At 35.1% G+C, this 25697-nt stretch overlaps 1 protein-coding gene across 16 annotated transcripts in view; it reads right to left on the bottom strand.

Moving 5' to 3' along the window:
* Positions 1 to 25697, bottom strand: part of ZEB1 (zinc finger E-box binding homeobox 1) — a 223514-nt gene that overhangs the window by 163659 nt on the left and 34158 nt on the right. For 2 of the 16 annotated variants that reach the window (XM_036453670.2, XM_045586064.1), the window contains exon 2: positions 13527 to 13681. The exons of the other annotated variants lie outside the window; for them this stretch is intronic. The gene's annotated coding sequence lies outside the window, so the exon portion shown is untranslated. The remainder of the gene's footprint in view (positions 1 to 13526; positions 13682 to 25697) is intronic. 16 annotated transcript variants of the gene reach the window in all.

The following is a 25697-nucleotide window of genomic DNA, read 5'->3' as shown; positions in this document are numbered from 1 at the left end:
TTGTACAGAGAGGAAGGGAGAGAGAGAGAGTGAGTTAGAAACATCGATGAGAGAGAGTCATCGATCAGCTGCCTCTTGCACAACCCCTACTGGGGATATGCCCGCAACCAAGGTACATGCCCTTGACCGGAATCGAACCCGGGACCCTTCAGTCCCCAAGCCGACGCTCTATCCATTGAGCCAAACCGGTCTCGGCCTAACAACTAATTTAAGTCAAAAGTGCCCTGAATAGCTGAAACCGGTTTGGCTCAGTGGTGGAGTGTGGGACTGCGGACTGAAGGGTCTCAGGTTCGATTCCAGTCAGGGGCATGTATGTTGGTTGCGGGCACATCCCCGGTAGGGGGTGTGCAAGAGGCAGCTGGTCGATGACTCTCTCTCATCGATGTTTCTAGCTCTCTATCTCTCTCCCTTCCTCTCTGTAAAATATCAATAAAATATATATATATTTTTTAAAAAGTGCCCTGAATAATCTATTTTCTCTTTTTCATCTTGATCAATGTTTCTAATACTATCTGTAAGTGAAGGACTGTTCTTATGCCCAGTGTGGACACATGCTCACAGACTACTGCTCATACTAGATAGAACTCCCTCAGCAGTTTTTTAATAATACTAGTCTCTCCTTAGTGAGATATGATAGGTGATATGCATGGATGACACAGAAATATCACTTTGCTATAAAAATACATAAATTTGTAAACAAGTATTGAAACTGAGTAAGCATTATTCATGGACTGATATAATCAGCACTAGTCTGCTGTCCATACTTTATGAAATTCTAATATAGGTCACAAGAGTAGGAGCTCATGATATTGTTCCATACACTTCTCGGCTGATTCCAATCTCCAGTTTTAATTCATTTGTCCTTGTAAATTATTGACTAATAAATTATCAATGACTTATTCCAGTATATTGCTTTCATCAGTTATTTCTGCAGTACTGTACAATAGAACTTTTTATGTTGGTAGAAATATTCAGAGCAGACTTTGTGCAAAGAGTGAACATTAGCCATGTGTGGCTGTTGAATACTTGAAATGTGGCTAGTGTGATTGAACTAAACTTTTTTTTTCTTAACAAAAGAAAAAACAATTTAATGTGTGTGAACAGAAGAACCATAATATGGCTCAAAAAGATGACTGAACCCAGCAGCTTTTTATGCTTTTTACACAAAGAAACATCTTTACTTTAGTAAGTTCCATTAATGCTTTCAATACCTCAGAAACTGACAGGACAAAAGAAAGTTAGTGCTCATTAGAAAGGAATCTAAAAATAAAGTAAAATAAAAATAAAAATAAAAATAAAAATAAAAATTGCAACTAAGGTTGCTTGCTATTCTCAAAAAAAAAAAAAGAAAAAAGAAAAAAAAGAAAGGAATCTAAACAAGATTTGGGTATCATTAGCGAGGTATCTAAAGAGTTTGGACTTGGGAGGTAAATTAGTAAAGGTGTAAATAAGTTTACACAAACTTTCCACTTTTGATTCTTTTAATTCTTGTGATAATGTTTTTTCTTAGCCCTCTGAGGAACTAAATTTAAAATTTTATTTAATTTAAATTTAAATTGCCATATTCAACTAATGGCCACCATATTGAACAGTGCAGTGCTGGAGCACTGCATTATTTTCTCTTGATCTTTTTTTGTTGTTGTTTTGTTTTTAATTTCATTTTATTATTTTCATTGTTGAGAGTAATTATAGCTGTCTCCTCTCCTCTTTCTTTCCTTCCCCTAGTCTCCCACAGCACTGGGTTCCTGCACTGCCCCAGGACTTAACCACCCTATTGTCTGTTTTCATGGGCAATAAATATATGCATATAACTTCTTTGGTTAATCTCTTCCCCTGCATCCCCCACCCCTTTCTCTCTGAGATTCAACTGTTTGTTCCAGGTTTCCCCCTGATCTTTTAAATAACATTTTTACAAAATCACCCATTCTCTTCAATATTAACTCAAGTATTTTAATTGTATCATTTTCCATATGTGCATATAGGTATTTACATGTTTGCAGTCATGACATATAAATTTACTAATTACATTTTCCACTTAAACTTAATATTTCTCTATATTTTTAAAACTGCACTGTTCAATACTGTGGCCACTAGACACATGTATTTAAATTTTTAAAAAATGTATATTTTTATTGATTTTAGAGAGGAAGGAAGAGGGAGAGAGAGATAGAAACATCAACGATGAGAAAACCATCAATAGGCTGCCTCCTGCCACTGGGGATCAAGCCCACAACCCAGGTATGTGCCCTTAACTGGAATTGAACACGGGACCCTTTAGTCCATAGGCTGATGCTCCACCCACTGAGCTATACCAGCCAGAGCCCCGTGTATTTACATTTAAATAAGGTGAAATAAAATTAAAAATTAAGTTCCTCAGTTGCTCTAGCCACATTTCAAGTGCTCAGACTACCATTATGGGACAGTGTAAATTACATAACATTTCCATCAATACAGAAAGTTCTATTGGACAATTGTTCTGGAGTCTTCAAAAATAATAATTTAAGACAATATACTATTTTATATTAATGTCTATATTAGTCTCTAAGTTGAGCATTTTTCTACATATATGATTTATAATTGACAAAATATTTATACCTAAATTCCTGCAAATGAAATATCTGAACATTACTGTGCCTCTCACCACATATTCCTGAATTTCTTCCCAAAAGTTTGGTATCACTTCTTAGCTTGACAATATTAGATTTCTTTTTGAAAAAATTGCCTCCTTTAAAAGAATGGAAAAACTATTTCTCAAAGTCATTTTTATTTTGTAACTTATAAGTACATAATTAAATGTTTTTCCTTATACTTCTTCATTATTCATATTTATTTTCAAATCTTAACTGTCATATTTTTCTTATTTATATATTAGGATCTTGATCCTAAATCTGCATATTCTGCAATAATGTAAATTGTTATAGCTAGTAACATTTTCTTTGTAATATTTATGTAGATATGTTCTACAACTTTCTATAACCCTTTTATTATAATATGTTAGCCCAGTAAAATTTTTAAATACTCAAGTACATCTTTACCTTGGTGACTTCTATAATGCTTCAAATATGAAATGAAAAAGTATTTATTTTCTATGCTATTTAAAAAAAAATCCCAATGGCTATAAAAAGAGGAAGGAAAACATTTATACATCCAGTCTTGCAGTTATACCACTAAATGCTACTACCTAATACTATTAAATGAATATCCTGTAAGTGGCCTATCCTTTAGAAAATAATGTTTTATCATATATTAAGGTATTGTATATATAGATGGGACTAATTTTGGGTTCCTCATAATGCTCCAGTAATCTATGTTTTACAAGATGGACAAAAAGATTTCTTTTTAGACTTTCCCTTAAGAAGGCAACTGTAATAATTTAGGAAAGTGTTGAATAGAAAAAAGAGCATGGATAATACAGTAATATTTTACTCAAAAAAAGAAGAAAAACATGTACTGATTTTATCACCTACTCAGTCTTTGAACTCATATAATGATAAATAAAGTTTTGAAATTACTAAAAAGGTTGATTTCAAATCTGTATTTGAAATCAGGGTGGCATGCAAGCAAAGGCAAAATGAATTTGCATAAGTCCCAAGAGGACAAAGGATCTTTCTCTTGACACTGAGAAGTCAGTGGTTCAAGGAAAATTTTTATTTAAATCTCTATGGGTAGAAATTTCCCTCATAGTACCTGGATTAAAGATCTATTTCTATATCATTACCACTGTTTAGACACTGTTGCTTCAAAATGTGCGATATGTGTCCTGGCTTGGTAGCTCAACTGGTTTGAGTGTCCCTTGTACCAAAAAGATTACAGATTCAATTCCCACTAAAGGCACATACATAAGTTCAAAGTTTGATCCCTAGTTGGGGCAAGTACAAGAGGTACCTGATGTTTCTCTTTCCCTCTCTCTTCTCCTTCCTCTAGCTATAAACTCAATAAAAAGATATCCTTAGGTGAGTATTAAAAAATGTTTCTGATATGTAGTAAGATGAGACTTCCCCTCATTGTAGAACCCCTATAAAATAAATCACTAGAAAATTTTGAAGTTAGAAGTAAACCTAAATGTCCATAAATTACTTATAGTCAAATAACTTGCCAATATTCTCACGACACAGAAACAGTGAATCTCCATTTATTTGAATCTTAAAAAAAGTTTTCAAATATGTTATCCCCCCCCCCCAAAGGTCTAACATCTTTCTCAAATTCATTGCTAAGTACTTATTTTGTTTGTTACAATTCTGAGGGATTCTTCCATTATATTTTTTTTAGTTGGTCTAAAAATATGGTATATACAGCACTTTATTATTAAAATTTTGTTGTTTATAAGTTTATAAATGGTTTGAAAATTGACTACCAAAGATTTTCTTAATCAATCATGTCATCTCAAAGTAAAATATTATAGCTTTTCTTCTTTAGGGTTTGTTCATTAACAATATTAAATAAAATGAAGTTAGTTGAAAAAAATGTGTTTATTGAAAAGACTAATAAAAAGATGTAGTACTTATAGTATGTAATGAAATACTGCTCAGCCATAAGAAAGATGAAATATTGCCATTTGTGACAACATAGATGGATCTGGATAGTATTATGCTAAATGAAATATCAGAAAAAGATAAGAACCATATGATTTCACTCATATGTGAAATATATATATATATAAAAACCCACCTTAAACTCATAGGTACAGACAACAAAATAATGGTTACCAGAGGAAAAGGAGGATGGGAAGATGAAAAAGAGAGTAAAGATGGTCAAATATATGTTGTCTAAAGGAGAATAAACTTCAGGTGGTGAGCACACAATAGTGTATGCATATGTAATGTTATAAAGTTGTACACATGAAATTTATATAATGTTATTAACCAATGTTATCCTAATAAATCTAATAAAAATGCTGAATTTAAATTTATGATTCTAGCAATATAAAATAATCCCCACTTAAATGCTTTTCTTCTCCTAGATGATGTTGGTCAGTTGCTGACCTAAGAAAAAAGTCCTATTCTTTAAAGCTCAACTCATTACCAATGACTCATCAAAAAACAGAATATTTGACCAAGTAGGACCAAAAAAAAAAAATATATGAGCAACATTGTACATATTTACTATATACAGCTATCCTAATACTGGTAATGTTCATAAAAATCAAATGAGAAATATATTTTATAAAAATCATACAATTCCATGGGTATTTAAATGCTATGTGCTCCTTGTATGCAAAGTTACTCTCGGATATTAACCTAGGTATTTAAGAGATACTAAAAGTACCAGGTTTCTTTCTAGGATGAACTATTTCAGGGAAATAAAAAAGTCATAGTTTGTGAGAAAAGTTTCTTCTTTATAGAATTCCCATTAATAAATGTAGAAAGGGTGGCTGAATCATCATTTTTCAAACCCTAATGACAGAATTGATTCAGAGAATAGTTAACAATGAATGAACCATAAAAGGCAAAGCTGATGTAAAGTTCTCAGTGGAGAGCCTGCATGGTCACCACTGCTATGAGTGAAGCAGTAAATGCTATGTGATGCAGTATAAAGGAATAGCCCCGGTTATGAATTATTCCTGTCAATCCTCCCCACCACCAAAATCAATGTTTAACTTGAGACTAGTAAGTATTTTAAGCTAACTTCTAATTTACAGGAAATTTAGAGTTTAGATAAATAAGTTAATTGAACAAACCAACACAATATTATCCAAAATGGAAATTTTCTATGCGATAGCTTACCTACCCAGTTTCTTATAGTAAGTCATGAACAGAAAGGACAAAAAAGAAGAAGAGAAGAAAAGGAAGGCGGGGGTGGGAGAGGGAGAAGAAAGGTAGCCTGGTGAAGGGAAAGAAAAGGCATATTAATTATTGTACAGTCCTAACAACCAAGTCCTGTATGAATCTTGTTTGGATTCTGAATGAACAACTGAAATGTAAAATGAAATTTTTAATCCAACAGGGGAAACTGAATAGAGAAATATCAGGTGATAAAGAATTATTGTTTATTTTGTTTGATGTGACAAGGTATAGGTATATAAAAATGTATTTTTTAAAAAAAAAGAAGTATACTGAAGAATGTAGGAGTTAAAAGACAATGTTTTCAATCTGTTTTAAAATACTTGAGAAAAAAGGAGAAAGTAGATAAAGCAAATATGACAAATTTTTGCCAATATTAAATTTGGGTCATAGATATAGGGAGTTCACTACAAAAGTCTCTCTTTTTATGTGTTATGTTAGAATTTTTCACAATAATTTTTAAATAATCAACCCCCTAGAACATGATCTATTCATCAAAATATATACTAGTACAAGTAAAAATAGAAATGCTACCCACAACTCTCCTGCATACCAACCATTCACATTTAGACAAAGGATGCAAAAGATAAGACAGATTGAACTGTGATTGGCACAGATGTGACCACATTCTAAATGATTCACTTGAAAATTTAATTTGACTTGCACATATTGTTACTGTGTATTTGTATATATGTAAAAATTTTGTAAATTTAAATTCAGCAGTATTTTAGGAAACAAAATTTCATAAAAATAAAATAATTTGTTATTATTAATTTGAAATTAAACAAACTAAAATTAACTAGTAAATTACAGATCTTATAGTTTGTAGAACGCACTGAACCAGTGCAAATTAAATTATATTATCTTGATATTTTCTTAACTCCTTCATATCTCAATTATTCTGCTTTTTGATTAATGATATGTATTACCTGGGTATGCATTTTCAAAAATTGTCCCATGTGTCAAATTCCTCTTTAATCAATAGATACTCCCTTCTATGAATAAGACTGACTGGTTTCAGCTAAGTACTAGGAGGTAGTGTGCTACATACAACCTTACTGTGCTAAGTATAAAACAGTACAATTTCTTATACTTTGTAGGTACTCAAGTATTCAAATGAAAGACAGATAAAAGTTTAACATCAATAGATATATTTGTAATGGGGGAATGAGGACACATATGTAATATCTTAGTCAATAAAGAAATTTTAAAAAACATGGGTATATTTATATTTATATGCTCCTCCTAAAAATTTAAATGACTTTTAATAGGTAAAGTATATGGCAGAAATACATTTCAAACCAAAACACTTCCTTATGCCTCTTGCATATTTCACCATCTATACCTCCACCACTAAGTCATCACTTACTCCTCCCCTTATAAAAACATTATTTTACAGTATAAATCCTGGAAAAAGTTTTCTTTATGTTCATTTTATTTCTCATAATTTTCAATCTTTTTTCATATGGTTGCATAATATTTCCTCAGAATAATTCATAAATTAAAATACTATTATCTGTGCCCCCCAAAAATTTTGCATTCAATGCCCTTGTCACATTTTAACATTTTTAAAAAAGTATATTTAATTGATTTTTTACAGAGAGGAAGGGAGAAAGATAGAGAGCTAGAAACATCGATAAGAGAGAAACATCGACCAGCTGTCTCTTGCACACCCCCTACCGGGGATGTGCCCACAACCAATGTACATGCCCTTGACCGGAATCGAACCAGGGACCTTTCAGTCCGCAGACCAACGCTCTACCGCTGAGCCAAACCGGTTCCGGACACATTTTAACCTTTAATATATAGTAACTCACAATACAGGTGTTCTTAAATCTGTTATTTTAACTTTAATTTTTTTATATGAAAAAATTTTCTAGTTAAAACTATAGTAGTACCTAATAGTTCAATAGGCAGACCAACCAACTTCTTATGGAGAATATATATATATATATATATATATATATATATATATATATATATGTGTGTGTGTGTGTGTGTGTGTGTGTGTGTGTGTGTGTTTGTGTGTGTGTGTATATAATATTTATAACATTTTCCACCCAAAATTCACTTGACTTGAAACCTATCATGGCAGAGACCTCTATAACACGAATGCAGAGTTGGATAACTGGCTTATTAGCAGCAGCTCCCAATCAAGCCTCTCCTCTTTAGTAGGAGTATAAATGGTGTTCAAATAATTTAAGAAGACCATTTGTTAAAGCAAATAAGAGACACATGAAAGGGGGAGAAATTACATATATTATGCTAGTTTTATTTTTCTTTTAAAAAGCTATAATCTATAATGTATTAGTAAATTAATCTGACAACTCATGACACTGTTTGCAGAACTATAAATGCCCAATAGTATTGCAAACAAAAGAGTTGCTAAGATTTCTGTAGCTATTTGAAGCTAGTTTATAAAAACTTCGTCCAAAGATATAAAAAAATAACTTGGTACCTGCTGAAAATGTTTATTAAAAAACGTTAATCTTATAACAAGGAAATCAGTTTGAAATTAAACAAACTAAAGAAATTCTTATTTCTCTTAGAAATTAAAGAACAGTACATAATTTATATAGGGGTATTTGAGAAGTCATGAAATAGTATATAAAAATCAATAACTATTTTCACTTGGGAGTTATTATGCAAAATACTTTTTAGAATAGAATTATTAATAGTATAATTTCACATTAAAAAATGAATTTTTAGCATTTTGTTTCAATTTGGAGCAATAATTTGGGATAAATGTATACATATGTGTGTGTATATATTTGCACACATATGCACATATACATGAACACATATATAATGAGGAAATTGAGATGCTAAAATGGCTTCATAATTTTAGAAGGCCCATGTATCTACAATCCCTCCATTTATTAGTGGCAGGGTAGAATCTAGATTTTAGATTTTCTGCTTCACGTCTTACTGTTATTTCCATGGTTCTAATCTTCATAAGGCCTAAGTAGAATAATAGCATAATTCTTTCAGGTTACCATGACAGTATTATTAGTAAATTAAAATAAAAGGAACAATTCCATTTTACAAACAAAAATAAACACATCAGGTTATAAAATACCCAATCCTAGACTTAATTCGAATACTTCACCAAAAAACAATTAATTAAGGGTGCACTTATAATAATTAACCTACAAATATATAAATTATTATATATATGTATATATGTAAGCCATAAAATTATAGTTCAAAGAAAATGTCAAATATAATTTCACCCTGAAATTGTTTTCCGGCAAAAATTATTTAACTCTTAAAGCAATTTTGTAGGATATCACACTAAAGAATATAATAAAAGTATAGATGAAACTATATTTACAAATTTAAAAATATTTATACAAACTATATATAAAGGAAGATAATGTAACATATGACTCTCTTGAGACAGTTGAGAATGGTAATAAGGTAAGTAATGATCTATATAATTAAGAATATAAAGACAGGCAGTATGAGTTTGTTCTGCTTATATTCACATTTCTTGATACTTCAGAAACTAGAATACTTTTCTGTAGCAGTTTCATGTTTATTTTAAAGTATTTTTTAAATCAACTTCAGAGAGGAAGGGAGAAGAAGAGAGAAACATCAATGATGAGAGAGAAAATCATTGATCAACTGCCTCCTGCATGCCCCCTACAGGGGACTGAGCCCATAACCTGGGCATGTGCCCTGCCTGGGAATCCCAACTGTGATCTCCTGGTTCACAGCCCAGCCTGCACCCTCTCCAATCTGGGAGCCCTTGAGGGATATCCAACTGTAGTTTAGGTCTGATCCAGGCAAAATCGGGCCTAAATGGGCAGTAGGACGTCCCTATCACAATCCAGGACTGCTGACTCCCAACTGCTTGCCTGCCTGCCTTCCTGATTGTCCCTAACTTCTGCCTGCCAGCCTGATCATCCCTAACCACTCCCCTGACAGCCTAATTGATGCTTAACTGCTCCCCTGGTCACTACTAACTGCCCTCCCCTGCAGGCTTGGTCACTGCAAACTTTACTCCCCTGCAGGCCTGGGTCCCCCCGCAACTGCCCCCCTTCAGGCCTGGGTTCCCCACAACTGCCCTTCCCTGCATGCTCAGTCACCCCCAACTTCCCTCCTTTGCTGGCCTGGTAAACCCTAACTGCCCTTCCCTGCAGGCTTGACCACCCCAACTGCCTTCCCTTTCAGGCCTGGTCTCTCCCAACAGCCCTCCCCTGCTGGCCATCTTGTGGTGGCCATCTTGTGTCCACATAGGGGCAGCTATTTTTTACTACATGGGGGCAGGCATGTTGTGTGTTGGAGTGATGGTTAATTTGCATATTATTCTTTTATCAGATAGGATTAGATAGGATAGAGTTCTGCTGCATGGGTGGGGGCCAGGTTGTTTGCCCTGAAGGGTATCCCAGATCAAGGTGGGGATTCTCTTAGGGTGTAGGACAGCCTGGGTGAGGGGCCTGTGGTGGTTTGTAGGCCAACCATGCTGCCTGGCAATCTGAGCAGAGGCCCTGGTATCTGGGGTTTATTTATCTTCTATAATTGAAACTTTGTATCCTTGAGTGGAGCCAAGCCCCCTGCTTGCTTCCTGGCCTCAGCTATTTTTGTTGGGATTTATTTATCTTCTATAATTGAAACTTTGTAGCCTTCAGCAGAGGCCAAAGCAGTCTGAAGGCAGGTGGAAAACTTGGCTTCCTCCATTGCTGAGGAAACCCAAGCCTCGTGCTCTCTCTGTGGCCGCAGCCATCTTGATTGGGTTAATTTACATACTTGCTCCTGATTGGCTGGTGGGTACGGCTTGTAGGGGAAGTACAGTCAATTTGCATATTACTCTTTTATTAGATAGGATATCCTTTAATTAACTTAAATTAAGTTGAAAAAATCAGGGTTATCATTCATTGCCTTTAATCCTGAAATGTTAAAAAGGATCCTATAAGATTCTCTCCCATAAGTGAAATTCTCACATAAGAATGTTATTTTGACAAGGTTTTGTTATAAGACATCTAAGAAAATAGAATAGTAGCATAATTTTTTTTCTTCCATGGTTAGAATCTAGTTTTTCAACATGCCTTGCTCAAAGATATTAATTTAGTAGAAGTATAAATTTAACTAAAGTAAAAAAAAAAAAAATGTTATCAATGTACTTTGAGAAATGTGTTGGTCCTATGCTTTATTTACACAGCAACCACAATGCTTCTATACTTATAGTAACACTAGAGGTCCAGTGCATGAAAATTCATGCACTGTAATGGGATCCCTCAGCCCAGCCTGCCCCCTCTCACAGTCTGGAAGCCCTCAGGGGTGGGAGGCGACCTGGTGATTAGGGGAAGGGCATGCCTCCATCAGACCTCTGCTGCTGCCACTGTTGGCAGCACAAGCCTTGGCCGGCCCTGGTTACCTGAGCGGTAAGGCATCCATCATCTGATGCTTGCCTGCACCTTGGGCCAGCCCTGGGCAGCTGGGCAGCCAACATCTGAGGCTTGCCTGCACCCTGGGCTGGCCCTGAGAGGCTGGAGGGCTGAGAGGACTGGGCAGCATCATCTTGTGGCTGTGGGTGCCACCAAATTTGAGCGTATAGCAGTCAATCAGCATATTTCCTCCTTATTGGCTATGGGCGCCGCCATCTTTATGATAGCATGATGGTCAATTAGCATGTTCCCTCTTTATTAGATAAGATACCTTTCCATAGAATTGGTTCTAGTAACAATTTTACATTTGTTACTACAATTAACATCTACATTGTAAGTTACAAAAGCAATTAAGAAATATCTGTTGTTAATTGCACCATATTAACCTCAGTAGCTAGATGAATGAATCATAAACAGCAAACAATCTACAAAAATTTGAATTACTAGATAGATGAATTAAAGGAAAGATGATGCAAAACAGAATACTGAGTTCTCTGTCGACATTTGAATGCTTAAATAATAACAGATGTTGTGCTAGCTAGGTACTTGTCACATGTGCTATTCCTATTGTGTGTGTTATTTGGCTCTAGAAAGCAGTTAAGAGCATGGTCACATTGAATTAACATCATTTAGACATCTTTGAGCAAGAAAAATTATTCAAACTCTGTCAATCTCAAAAATTATAAGTTTGGCCAAAGCCGGTTTGGCTCAATGGTAGAGCGTCGGTCTGCGGACTGAGAGGTCCCGGGTTCGATTCCGGTCAAGGGCATGTACCTTGGCTGCGGGCACATCCCCAGTGGGGGATGTGCAGGAGGCGGCTGGTCGATGTTTCTCTCTCATTGACGTTTCTGGAACTCTCTATCTCTCTCCCTTCCTCTCTGTAAAAAAAATCAATAAAAAATATATTTAAAAAAAATTATATGTTTGACAACAGAATCACAATCTATTACTTATATTTGATCTTCATCACCCATTATCCAGTTATCACAGAGCTGCTATATCCCTGCAAACACTAGAAAAAGCTCTAATAAACATTGATTTTAGATTTCATTCTTTAAGCTATTTCCACTCCTGTCTAAAGTTCACTAATAATGGAACTGATAGGACACCAAATAAAGGGATAAGTAAGAACCAAATACAATGAGAACAAAAATATTAAGTTTAAGGTCATCTGAAACATATAAAAATTTAGCTGAATTTGAATTATTTTCTCAGTGCAAATGAGTAAGGAAGGAGAGAGCTATCTGATTTTACCACAAAATTTGATCCTGTGCTATATTATGAATACCCATTCCATTATTCCTGGAGTAAATAGACATCTAATCTTGAGAATTTAGCCCTAACCTGTTTGGCTCAGTGGATAAAGCATTGGCCTGCAGATTGAAGAATCCCAGATTTGATTCTGGTCAAGGGCATGTACCTTTGTTACGGGCACATACCCAGTAGGGAGTGTGCAGGAGGCAGCTGATCGATGATTCTTTCTCATCAATATTTCTAACTCTCTATCCATCTCCCTTCCTCTCTGTAAAAATGAATAAATTAAGAATTTAATATTTTCCACAGAAGTATTGTATCAATAATAATTTTTTTAAAAGTTAATATTAAACTAAGTGCTATTACTCTGTGATATACTTTCTTTTCCCTCTATCATTTTATAATGGAAGTAAAAAACAACAACAAAATCAACAGACTGCTGCATAATTTATGACATTTACTTTAAGTAAAAGTATCTATGCAACTAATAGATAAATTCAGATTGGTATAATTTTTGTAAGTTAAACTTTCCTCAAGCAATATCTATAATAGCTATTTAAAAAAATAAGTACAATAGTACTACAAAGAATTGAAGTTCTTATACTAAACATGAATTATATAACTGATTTCTCACATTTTTAGTACTATTTTTTTAAATATATTTTTTATTGATTTTGTACAGAGAGGAAGGGAGAGAGATAGAGAGTTAGAAACATCGATGAGAGAGAGTCATCGATCAGCTGCCTCTTGCACACCCCCTACTGGGGATATGCCCGCAACCAAGGTACATGCCCTTGCCTGGAATCGAACCTGGGACCTTTCAGTCCTCAAGCCGACGCTCTATCCATTGAGCCAAACCGGTTTCGGCACATTTTTAGTACTATTTTTATCAACATTAAGCATATAAAATATCTTACATATAAAACCATTTTATTAAGTCATTGACCTATAAACTCAGACATTAATTATGTTCTAAATTTTTAAAGTTCTAAAATTTTTAAAGTTCTAAAATCTTAATTCAAATATAAGAAATTGGTATGCTTTACACACACACACACACACACACACACACACACTTTATAATTTAAGTGAAAACTCTTACCATTGGTTTTCCTTTGATAGTCACTCCATTTGTTTTTCTTGATAGGGCCTTGCTATCTCAAGCAGACAGTAGACAAATCACAAAATGACATTTGGATGCTCACTTCTTCAGATAGGAGTTTTCGGCCAATTGCCAGTTGAGAATTTGGACTGAAACTAAATTACCCAAGCTTTATTAAATTGTTTCCACATCCCCCAACTGATAATGTGCATGATAACTCATAACAAAGTGAATGATTTTGATTTATCTATTTTAAAAAAGTAATAATATTATGTTTAAGAAGAAATACTAGGATAAAGTAAAACCAAAAATTCTCTAAAATTCGAATATCTACAGAGAACAATTTCAAGTACACTTTGAAGCTTTCAAAAGAAGCTGACTCTATTATTCTGTAACCAAAATTAACACATGATAAAGAAGATATTTATAGAATGATGTATCTATTATAAATTATAGTCATAAATTTAAATTCTATCAAATATTAACTTAAAACTAACAATAATATTTGAATACACTTTGACAGTATCATCCATATTCATAAAATATTTATTACATCATCAATTAATTATAGTAGTACATACCATTAGAGTTCAAGGTTACACTGAAGAAACATGCCCTGACTGCAAAGATCATTTTTTGAATTGAGACAAAATATATTATTACAGACTTCTAATTATAATGCAAAACAGCTCAATCCCTTTTCTGCACCAATTTAGGCGTTTTTTCTCTTAATTATTATTTACTAGAAGCCCAGTGCATGAATTCATGCACAGGTGGGGTCCAGCCAGCCAGTACCCCAAAGGGGGCTGATTGGGGCCAGGCCAGCCAGGGTAGAGGGGCAGTGGGCAGTTGGGGATGCTGATTGGGGACCCCCATTGGGCCAGTTGGCTGCCACAGTACATGTCATAGCAATCGGTCGTTCCGCTGTTCCGGTCCAGATAGATAGATAGATAGATAGCTAGATAGCTAGCTAGATAGCTAGATAGATAATATTTGTAGTCTGTCAACTATATATGACTTTCATCTATTATTCTTTATGATAGTTGACTTTTACAATCTCTGTTTTGATGCTTTTAAAGTATTACGCATAGCAACTTTTCCCAAAAACGTTAAGAAATACCTTGGAGCCTCAATATAATTTCTGCCCAGCTATAAGTTAGTCCTTTTCAATAATTATGTATCCTTGACAATTTAAATCTTTGGCAACACAGAAAAAAGTAAAACTAAAATGAAACCTTGAAAGAAATACATGTCCTTATCTTCCTAAGTTATCAGGTTTACCACTGATTAAAAACTTTCTGAATGTCAACTATAATATAGCTCCAATATTCAGTGCACATAGTTATATAAGATTCAAATTAAAATGCTAAGCATAAGATATACCCCAAATTTTCATATATTCTGTGTGCCCGCTCTCTCATACATACACAGGAATACTTGTGTACATGCACTTCTATCCACATGTGCTTCTATGCCCTGACAGACTTTCCCATATTAATAACCTGATATCAAGGTATTATATGAAAAAGAATATAAGGTAATAATCAACTTATGATTAAATCAAGAGAAGATGACTTCAGAACAAAGCCTAAAGCTTAACAAAACTACTGTCTTTGAATTAATCACACTGACCTCAATAATTTGAATGCAAAACAATCAATCTCAGTAACATTTTGAAAGTATTCAGAAACTAAGAGAGTTCCTTCCTGGGTGTTATGAGATACAAAGGAAAAGTCAAACACCTTCCTCAGAGTTTATAATCTAAAACTTGACATGGAGTGTGCATGTGTGGGCGGGGGAGGAGAATGTATCACAAAGACATATGAATGGTTAGAATTCCAAGAGAAAAAGTACGCTGGGGCAGCTTAATTGTTTGAATATATCTGTCACATGTTGGGCTGACCTTAAACTTTATATCAAGAAGCATTTTTAAAGCAGAAAATATACCACCATTTTATTTTTATTTAGCCTGATGAAACCCACAAAGCAAAAATTAATTGCATATAGAATGCGGCTTTGGAAATATTCATGTCTCACTCTGTAAGAACATCAAAAGATCAAAGATAAATTCCTTAGCCAAATGAAATTATAGAGAAGCATATTTTCATTAGATTTTCAGTATAAGAGAAGCAATTCCAAATTGTTCATGTCACTGATCCTAATGATTCTAATCATCATGGCAGTAATTTAAGTTTTAATACAAAAACAATCCTGAAAAGTCACTATCAGATTAACAATATCATGAATCAAAAAGCACAGGACAATCTCTTTGTATGAATAAAATTATCAGTAATACATCTACACAACAAAAATAGTTTCATATTCCAGCAAGGATGAGCAGCAAATGATTTGGCAAAGTGTTTTGTGTTTGCATATAATTTTAAATATATTCTACGAATCCTATATCATAAAAGGCTAATATGCAAATCGACCAATTAGGAATGACCAGTCACTATGATGCACACTGACCACCAGGGGGCTGATGCTCAATGCAGGAGCTGCTCCCTGGTGGTCAGTGTGCTCCCATAGGGGGAGCATCACTCAGCCAGAAATCCTGAGCTGGGTTCACAGCTGGAGAGCACAGTGGCAGTGGAGGGAGCCTCTTCCATATCCACAGCAGTGCTAAGGACATTCAACTGATGGCTTAGACCTGCTCCCCCAGGGAGCATCTCCCAAGGGCACCCGGACTGGGACAGGTGCAGGCCGGGCTGAAGGACCCTCCCCCGCCCCACAAGTGAACAAATTTCAGACACCGGGCCTCTAGTCCATTTATAAGAGTCTTATAATTTAGTACTAAACCTCATTTTATAAGTGAGAGAACAGGTCCAGTTACTAGGACATTATTTGTCCAAAGTCACACAGCAAGTCAGCATCAAAATCAAGATGTCTTAAGAAAAAATGCTTTTTGATGTTGTTAATCCTCACTCAAGGATATGTTTTCCATTAATTTTGAGAGAATGATTGTTTTTTAAAGAGAGTAGAAGGGAGGGAAGAGAAGGGGGAAGAGAGAGAGACAGAGAGAAAAAGGCCGATGTGAGAGAGATACATCATTTGGTTGCCTCCTATTAATACAATAACAAGAAGCATAACACTTTAAAACAGAAAAGGCAATGGTTTTAAATGTCCAATAACAGATTTACTTCCTTCTCCAAAACTCACACAACCCATCCCAAACTCCAATAGTTATTTTCCAATGACCAAACTACGTACTCAAGAGTAGTTAGGAACTCAGAAGTGGGCAGCCCTGGGTTCAATAAACAGTTAAAGAAGTTTACACAGTAATTCCTTCTTTGAGTAGAGAGTACCAAGCAATTATATAAAAATAAATCATGTAATTATCTAATATTTTCACACTCACTGTATTTGCTACATACTCTCTGCTAAGGAGAAGCTCAAGATATGAAACTCTATTGGAATCTCATTGGGAAAATAACCTCTCACTTCCAAGTATCACAGAAGTCTTATTTCAACTCAATGAGTAGTATGAGTTGGAGCTTAGAGAAGAGATTTAAATTAGGGTTGATAGGCAAAACCTCAAGAAGGAAAAGATCTTTGCTAGACCTTATAGATAGTAACTAATAAGATTTTTTTATAGGTAAAAAGAATCTGCATTTCAGGTCAAAGACAATAGTGTAAAAAGCAAGCAGAAACCTGGAGCACTACAGGCATTTCAGGATAGTATAAGACACTGCACAGTACATATTACACATCCTGGAAAAGACGATTTTCTCCCACTACCTCTACCAATCACCCCTACTTCCACCTCCCCTCCACCCCTTCTCAAAAATCTGATCAGTCCGCAGAAAAAATGTTTTGGCAATGGTATGCATAATGTGGAATGTTATGACAGTCTGACTCTTCCCAGGGACAAGAATCTAAAGAATTATTTTTATCAACTGGTTGTGAGGAACAAAACAGATATTAGATCATTTAACTGTTAGGCCTATGTTTTTTTTCTGGCAACTTTTTATTCTTCCCTGTTAATTCAGGATGAAGGAGATGGTAGACAATAGAAGCTGCCAAAGGTGGGTTTGAGTGGGATCTTAGAGATCTTAGAGTAGATGATGATGAGTAAACCTGCCATAGCAAAGATAGAGAGCAACTGAGCAAAGACTTGGCACTAGGGAAACATCTTCAGGTTAATTAACTTTCCTTTGCTGGAGCCAAACAGCTTACAACTTTTTCTTTCTGATACGTCAAAAGACCTTAAAGGCATTACTGAGAAGAAAGGCAAAACAATTTAAAACATGAAATGCCTGTTACTGGATTATAATCTACAGTTTAATAATTATGTTCCCTGTATTTAGTAGGAAATACAAATGTATTTTAATACAGTTTACAATGCAAAATATTTACAATTTCAGCTTATCCAATAACACAGACAACAATAAAGCTTTGCTATATCCAATACAAATAAAAATATCAAATTCTTGTGAATATATCTCAATAACAAGCAAAGCTTCTTTATTTCCTTCGGGAATGAGAATCCTTGCTTTGTTAGAGTGAATTTACCTTTAAGTTTAATATCATTACATTATTAAACATAAGGCAATTTTAAATTGTATCTTTTATTATAATTCATACCCTGCCTCCATTCCACCTCCACACCCCTCTGGCTTTTTTGGAAAGTTTTTTAATAGGCAGTTTTTGTAGAATTCCATTATACTGTATGTGTTAATCTTCTCAATCAAATATTCATATTACTGTGAGACAGCTCCTTAAAGACACAGGCTGTGCTGTTTTGTTTTTCCCCTCTGGCACCATTAAAACCTAATAGCACTATATGTGTATTTGGTGTACTTATTAAATAAAATATATTCTATCATCTGACCTGCAAATGGATAACATCAAAGTTAAGAACAATTATAAAATTTCATAACAAGACATACACGATTTACTTGTGTGTCTGTGCAATATTTCAGTAAATACTAGTAAAGCTCACTGCAATAGGGAACATAACTGCTATGTCACTAGTAAATGTAAAATGGCATAGGGAACTCTAGATTTTTTAAGATTGTGTATATGGGTATAGAAGTTACCATTTACCTTTGCAATAAAAAATAGCACTTACTATCTTATAAACTCCTTGGAGATATTGATAAAACATTTCAACACAATTTAATCTTATTGGCTAAAAAAATATTTTTTCACATTTCATTAAAAATATTTTTCTTGCATCTGTATTTGAAATTTTTTTAGGCTTTAAAAATTTTCCACCATATTTCATTCATATGATTAAATTAATCAACATCTTGTCATACCATCTATTTCTGAAAAAGTGATCTTCAAAACTATTGTATTTATTAGAAATAATAAATTATTAGAGATAATTGACTGATTAATCCTTATGGTATCATGCTAAAATAGGCAAATGTCATTTCTAAATTAAGTGGGTCACTTACCTTAAAACATAACGAAAGAAAACTACATGTTAAAATATCTCCATTTAAGATGCATTATTTTTAATCCTCACAATCCTAGGAAATAGGTACTACATACCCGTTTTGTTGTTGTGAACTTGCCAAGATTTCAGAGTTATTGAATGATCCAGTTATAATCCCCATCACTGTATGTCTAGCTCCAAAAACTAAACTTACCTTTCTTACAATATAATTATCTGGAATACTGTCAAGTACCATACTTTATTTTGTTTGTTTGTTTTTTAGACTAGGGCATAAGGAGGTGGGCTCCTGGGGCAGAAGGTAGAAACTAAATAAAATAAAAGTAAACATCATAAAGTCCCAGTACTTTCCTCACTAATACTCTTCAAACCTGTAAGAAACTAGTTTCCTTACTTTATTCAATACCCTTATCTGTAAGCTAGTAAAAGTAGAATCACTATTTACAAAATCTCAAAGCAAAAATAGCTACTGAACAAATGGCTCTATGACATACCTCAGTAGCCCTGAAGACACTCTATTAACAAATATTCATCAATAATCCAAGGTAATTAAAATACATAAAGCTTTCTAAGATATTTTAAATCAAGAATGGTTGAGATGAAATGTTTTAGCAATCAAGAAGGTAAATGCTGGTCATCTGGAAAATTTACTAATTAAATGTCCAATAATTCTAAATGAATACATATTAATTTCCTTCAAGAAGTATACATGTTATCATTTTATGCTTTCAAAATAGGATACAGTTGTATGAAATCATATATTCTAAATTTAGCAAAAATATTAAAAATTCCAAAAGGTATAAAGTTCTTAATTTTAAGAAAAGGAAAACCGTATTAACACAAGCTGCCAGTAAACTACATACCCCCTTAAAAAAGTATTTTAAAACAGAATTTGACATTTATAGTACTTCAAAAGTAAAGGTAAATTGTTTGATGATTCAATTTACTTCTATCTTCTTTCCCTCTTCCTTCCCTAATCTTTGTATCATAACACTTTGGACTTCTCATTTTCCTTGAAGAAAAATGCTATAGCATCTATCGGGTCTAGTAATAATTAATGTCGTTTTTAAACATTCGTTTAAAATCTTGCTTGACATTGACTTGTATTGACATAACCTTCAAACACGTGGTATCTACAGAACGTGTGAAGTGCAATTAACAAGTTTTGCTTGAAAAAGTTTGTGTTTGGTTTGGTTTTTGTTGCAAAACTAGGGCTAAGAAGATGGCGGATGAAGAGCATATTCGGCACTGCATGCTTTACGAGTTCCAATTAGGAAGAAAAGCAAGTGAGGCTGCAAAAAACATCTGTAGTGCTCTTGGTCAAGATGCAGTTAGCGCCAGAAAATGCCAGCGTTGGTTTGAGAAATTTCGTGAGGGAAATTTTTCGTTAGATGACAAGAGTGGTCGAGGTTGTGTGTCCAATTTTGATCAAGAAGCTCTTCAAGCTCTTTTGGTGCAAAATCCTCAAATTACCCAACAAGAGCTTGCGACAACTTTAAATTGTTCACAAAAAAACAATTTCCAATCAATTCGTGCACTTGGCAAAGTCCAAAAGTTTGGAAAATGGGTTCCTCATGAGTTGACCGACAACAACCGTAATCAAAGAGTCACAATTTGCAGTTCGCTCCTCTCTCGTCAAAACCGTTTGCCGTTTTTAGAGCAAATTGTTACCGGAGATGAAGAATGGGTGCTGTATGTTAATTTGAAAAGGCGGCCTCAATGGTTGGACAAAAATGAGGCTCCGCAGCCCATGCCAAAACCTGACTTGCATGCGAAAAAAGTGATGTTGTGTGTTTGGTGGAATTTTAAAGGAATTCTTCATTATGAACTTTTACCATCTAACCAAACCATTACAAGTGCAGTGTATAGTGCCCAATTGGAAAGGTTAGCCCAAGCTTTAAGAGAAAAAGAACCCGCGCTGATTAATCGGAAGGCCGTAATTCTTCACCACGATAACGCACGACCGCATACTGCAAGAATCACTGCTGAAAAACTGCGCCAGTTGGAATGGGAAGTTCTCCCTCAACCTGCATATTCTCCTGATATTGCCCCTTCCGATTACCATTTGTTTCATTCTTTGCAAAACTTTCTTCTTCGAAAAAAAATTTAATAATGAAGAATGCCTCAAAAATGCATTGACCAAATTTTTGCATCAAAATCACAAGAATTTTACAACAGAGGGATTAAAATGCTTCCTGAGCATTGGGCACAAGTAGTAGAAAACAACGGCAACTATATTGTTGATTAAATTTTGTTGTATTGTTTAAATAAATTCGACTTAAAAAAGTATTAGAAAACGACATTAATTATTACTAGACCTAATAGTATGACAAGATAGGAATGGGTTTACATTTAAAAATTCTGCAGGGTATTTAGGAATTCTAAGGCCCTCAATAACAAATTACACTCAGGTTGAGTCTTTAAGAAATGTTACAGTTTCTACACCAAAACACAATTTCAGAAGCATTTTAAATAAGGTTTCACACAATAATTAGCACAGCAGTGTATAATTTAACATGTGTGACCCTTTGTATAGCAACAATTCTAAAACATAGCAGCCAAGAGCACAATTATTTGCTCTGTTGCCTTGTCTTGCTTGATTCAGGAGGGGGGAAAAAGACACAATAAGACCAATTATATACAAAGAACTAACAGAGAACTTTGCAAAAATAAGTAAACAGAGTTTAGATGAAATAGAACCAAAAAATGAACATCAGAGCATGGTAGAATGAGAACTAGGCTGGCAACTGAGAAGGATAAACCATTTTGGCCTACATTTGTTTGTAATGACTGTGTGACCCAGATACTAAAATATTTGGCTAATATTTAGAAATATGAAAATGGAGAGAAATGAAAGATACAGCCAGCTGGTTAAATATTTTAATTAAAACAACTGGCACTTAAAATATGTAATTAGGGAGATTATATTTGCCAATGATACACCCAATAAGGAATTAAATGCCAAAATATATGAAGAATTTTCACAATTCAACACCAGGAAGACAAACAATCCAAATAAAAAACAGGCAAAGGACCTGAATAGACACTTATCCAAAGAGGATATGTTTACAGATGGGCGATAGGAAAAAATTCTCAACATCACTAATCATCATGGAGATGCAAGTTAAAACTCCAATGAGCTATCACCTCACACCTACCAAAATGGCTGTGATCAATAGATCCACAAACGATAAGTGCTGGCCCGGATGTGGAGAAAAGAGAACCTTTGTGACCTGTTAGTGGGAATGCAGACTGGTGCAGCCACTATGAAAAATAGCATAGAGTTACCACAAAAAAATCAAAACAAAACTGCCTTTTTGACCCAGCAATCTCACTCCTGGGAATATACCCTAAGAATACTGAAACACTAATTTGAAAGAACATATGCATTCTTATGTTCATTACAGCATTATTTACAATAGCCAAAATCTGAAAACAGCCCAAATGCCCATCACCAGATGAGTGGATTAAAAATGCAATTATTGCCTGGCCAGTGTTATTCAGTGGTTAAGCATCAACCCATGAACCAAGAGGTCACCCGCTCAATTCCAGGTCAGGGCACATGCCAAGGCTGGGAACTTGATTTCCAGTAGGGGTGTGTAGGAAGAGGCAGCCAATCAATGTTTCTATCTCTCTCCCTTCCTCTTTCTCTAAAATAAATAAATAATAAATAAATAGTAAAAAAAAACAAAAAAACACATTTTTTAAAAAGCTGTGGCACATTTACATAATGGAATATTACTCTGCTCTTAAAAAAAAGGAAATTGAAAGAAAAGGAAAGGAGAAGAGAAGGGGAGGGGAGGGGAGGGGAGGGGAGGGGAGGGGAGGGGAGGGGAGAGGAGAGGAGGGGAGGGAGAGGAGGGGAGGGGAGAGGAGAGGAGAGGAGAGGAGAGAAGAGAAGAGAAGAGAGAAGAAAAGAAAAGAAAAGAAAAGAAAAGAAAAGAAAAGAAAAGAAAAAAGAAAAGAAAAGAAAAGAAAAGAAAAGAAACGGAGAAGAAAAGGAAAGGAAAGGAGAAGAAAAGGAAAGGGAAGGAGAAGAAAAGGAAAGGGAAGGAAAAGAAAGAAATCTTACCTTTGGGAACAGCATAGATAGACCTGGAGATTATTATGCTAAGTGAAATAAGCCAGTCAGAGAAAGACAAATTCCATATCATCTCACTTGTATGTGGAATCTAATGAACAAAATAAACTGATGAACAAAATAGAAACAGAAGCATGGACACATGGAACAGACTGACAGCTGTCAGAGGGAAAGTAGGTTGGGGGCTGGATAAAATGTGAAGGTATTAAGCAAAAACAACACATACACACTAATATTACTGTGGTAACAGCCAGAAGGAAAAGGTGGTAAAGAGGTATGTGGAGATGGATAGAGGGGAAATAGGGACAAAACAGACTTTGCTTGGGGTAATGGGCACAGAATGCAGTATGTAGATATTTTATTTAGTTGTAGACTTGAAACCTGCACTCCAATAAATTCAATAATCCTATATAATAAAAGCCCAACATGCTAAGTGTCTAGTCCTTCAGTTGTCAATTCAACCAATCAAAGCATAATATGCTAATAATATGATAAGGCCACTCCAATTGGTAGGTTAGCTTGCTGCTGGGGTCTGGCCGATAGAGACTGAATGAGATGAGCCAGACATACCCTCGGGCCCTCTGTGGTCCCTCCCTGCTGGCCAACCTTCTGTGTCCCTCCCTGGCCCCGGTCATGTACCGGTACCTCAGCCTGGCCTGTGCCCTCTTGCAATATGAGACCCTTTGGAGATGTTGGAAAGCCAATTTTGGCCAGATCCCACAGGCCAGGCCTAGGGACCACACTGGTGCATGAATTTGTGCACTGGGCCTCTAGTCAATATGTAATTAGCATTTTCTATACAAATATTTTTTAAACTTTAAAAATTAGTATTCATTTTTGCTTTGTAAGTAACCCCATAAATTATACTTCATCTTTACTAGTATAACCAGATATTAAGCATAACACTACTACAGAAATTAGGGTACACAAATCCTTTGGAGAGGAAGAAAGGAATATATATTATTTAAGTAAGGCTTATTTAAGGAACTGCATTTTCCTAAACAAACTCTATTCTATTTATGGCCCACATAGTTTATTCTACAGATAGGTGCCTATTAAGTGACAAGATAATTTTTAGACAAAAAAAATCTTCAATTCAGAAGCCATAAAAGTTTTGCTAACAAGTATGCTAAAACGTAGGAAACCAAGAGTAGATTCAGCAAGGACTCACTTTATACTTTCTGGGATTGAGAAAGGAAAGTGATGTTTCATTCAAGTAAAAATTTCAGGTAGTATGTACTCTTCATGCATCTTACAATGGACACTGTTGAGTGCCTACCTACAGCTTTCTCTTTGATAATAATCCACGATTTGATTTCCATCCAAATCTCTTCCAAAATTCACTGTGCTTTAAAAGAAGCTGACTGACCCTAAGACACAAAAGTAGACCACAATTACTCTAATTTATTATTATGATAAACCCATCCCTCCTTGCCAATGATTGGTTTAGGAATTTTAGAATTAAACAAATTTAAGCCTCTGAGAAGCAAACTGGGGGTGGGCTGAAAGGGAACTGCTTAAGGGAAAAAATAAAGCTATATTGCTAAAAAACAAAACAAAACAAAACAAAACACTAACAAAACTTAGTTCTCTCTTTGTATCTGAAGGAAGAAAAAAACACATCATAATCTCGATTCCAATCAGAAGCCATCTATAACTGCAGTGTTAGGAGAATGGCAATAATGAGTAGAAAGACTAAAGAAGAAATACAATCAGAGTCCTTCAAAATATTGAGCCACTGGCTTAGCTAACTTTCTGGAACTTTCTTATGTGAGCCAATTAATACTTTTAAAATATTTTATTGATTTTTACAGAGAGGAAGGGAGAGGAAGAGAGAGCTAGAAACATTGATGAGAGAATCATTTATCAGCTGCCTCCTGCACACCTCCCACTGGGGATGTGCCCGCAACCAAGATACATGCCCTTGACTGGAATCGAACCCGGGACCCTTCAGTCCACAGGCCGACACTCTATCCACTGGGCCAAACCAGTTTCAGCAATACTTTTAAAATTTAAATTAGACTAATTTGAAAACTAATTTGTTACTAGGAAATTATTAAGTCTCAAGATCTACCTCAATATTTACATACTTTTAGAAAAGTATACACTTCATTTTCATTTTATCTATTCTTGGCTTTTAAAGAAAAGTGCTATATTACTTTTTTGTCGCCTATAATGATTGTGTATCATATGTATTACTAGAGGCCCAGTCCATGAAAACAGGGGTCCCTCAGCCCACCTGCCCCCTCTCACAGTCCGGGAGCCCTCAGGGGCCAGCAGCATAAGCCTCAGCCAGCCCTTGTTACATGAGCCTCAGGCAGCCCTGGGCTACTGGGCAGCCACCATCCAAGGCTTGCCTGTACCTCAGGCCATCCCTGGGTGGCTGGGGGGCTGAGAGGACTGGGGGACTCTAGAGGCAGGTGCATGTGGCTGAGCCTGTCTGGAGATGGGTCAGGCCTTGCCATGCACCTGCCACCCCAATGGGGCTGAGGGGACTGGGTGCCACCATCTTGTGACTATGGGTGCCGCCATCTTTGAGAGTGTGGAAATCAATTAGAATATTCCCTCCTTATTGGCTGTGGGCGCTGCCATCTTTGTGACATGAGGGTCAATTAGCATGTTCACTCTTTATTAGATAGGAATGGGGAGGGGCATATTTAAAATATCAGAGTACATCAAACAATATGAC

The sequence above is a fragment of the Pipistrellus kuhlii genome, unplaced genomic scaffold, assembly GCF_014108245.1.
Source record: "Pipistrellus kuhlii isolate mPipKuh1 unplaced genomic scaffold, mPipKuh1.p scaffold_m20_p_1, whole genome shotgun sequence".
In the NCBI taxonomy this organism is placed as follows: Eukaryota; Metazoa; Chordata; class Mammalia; order Chiroptera; family Vespertilionidae; genus Pipistrellus; species Pipistrellus kuhlii.
This window is presented reverse-complemented; position numbering and strand designations above follow the sequence as displayed.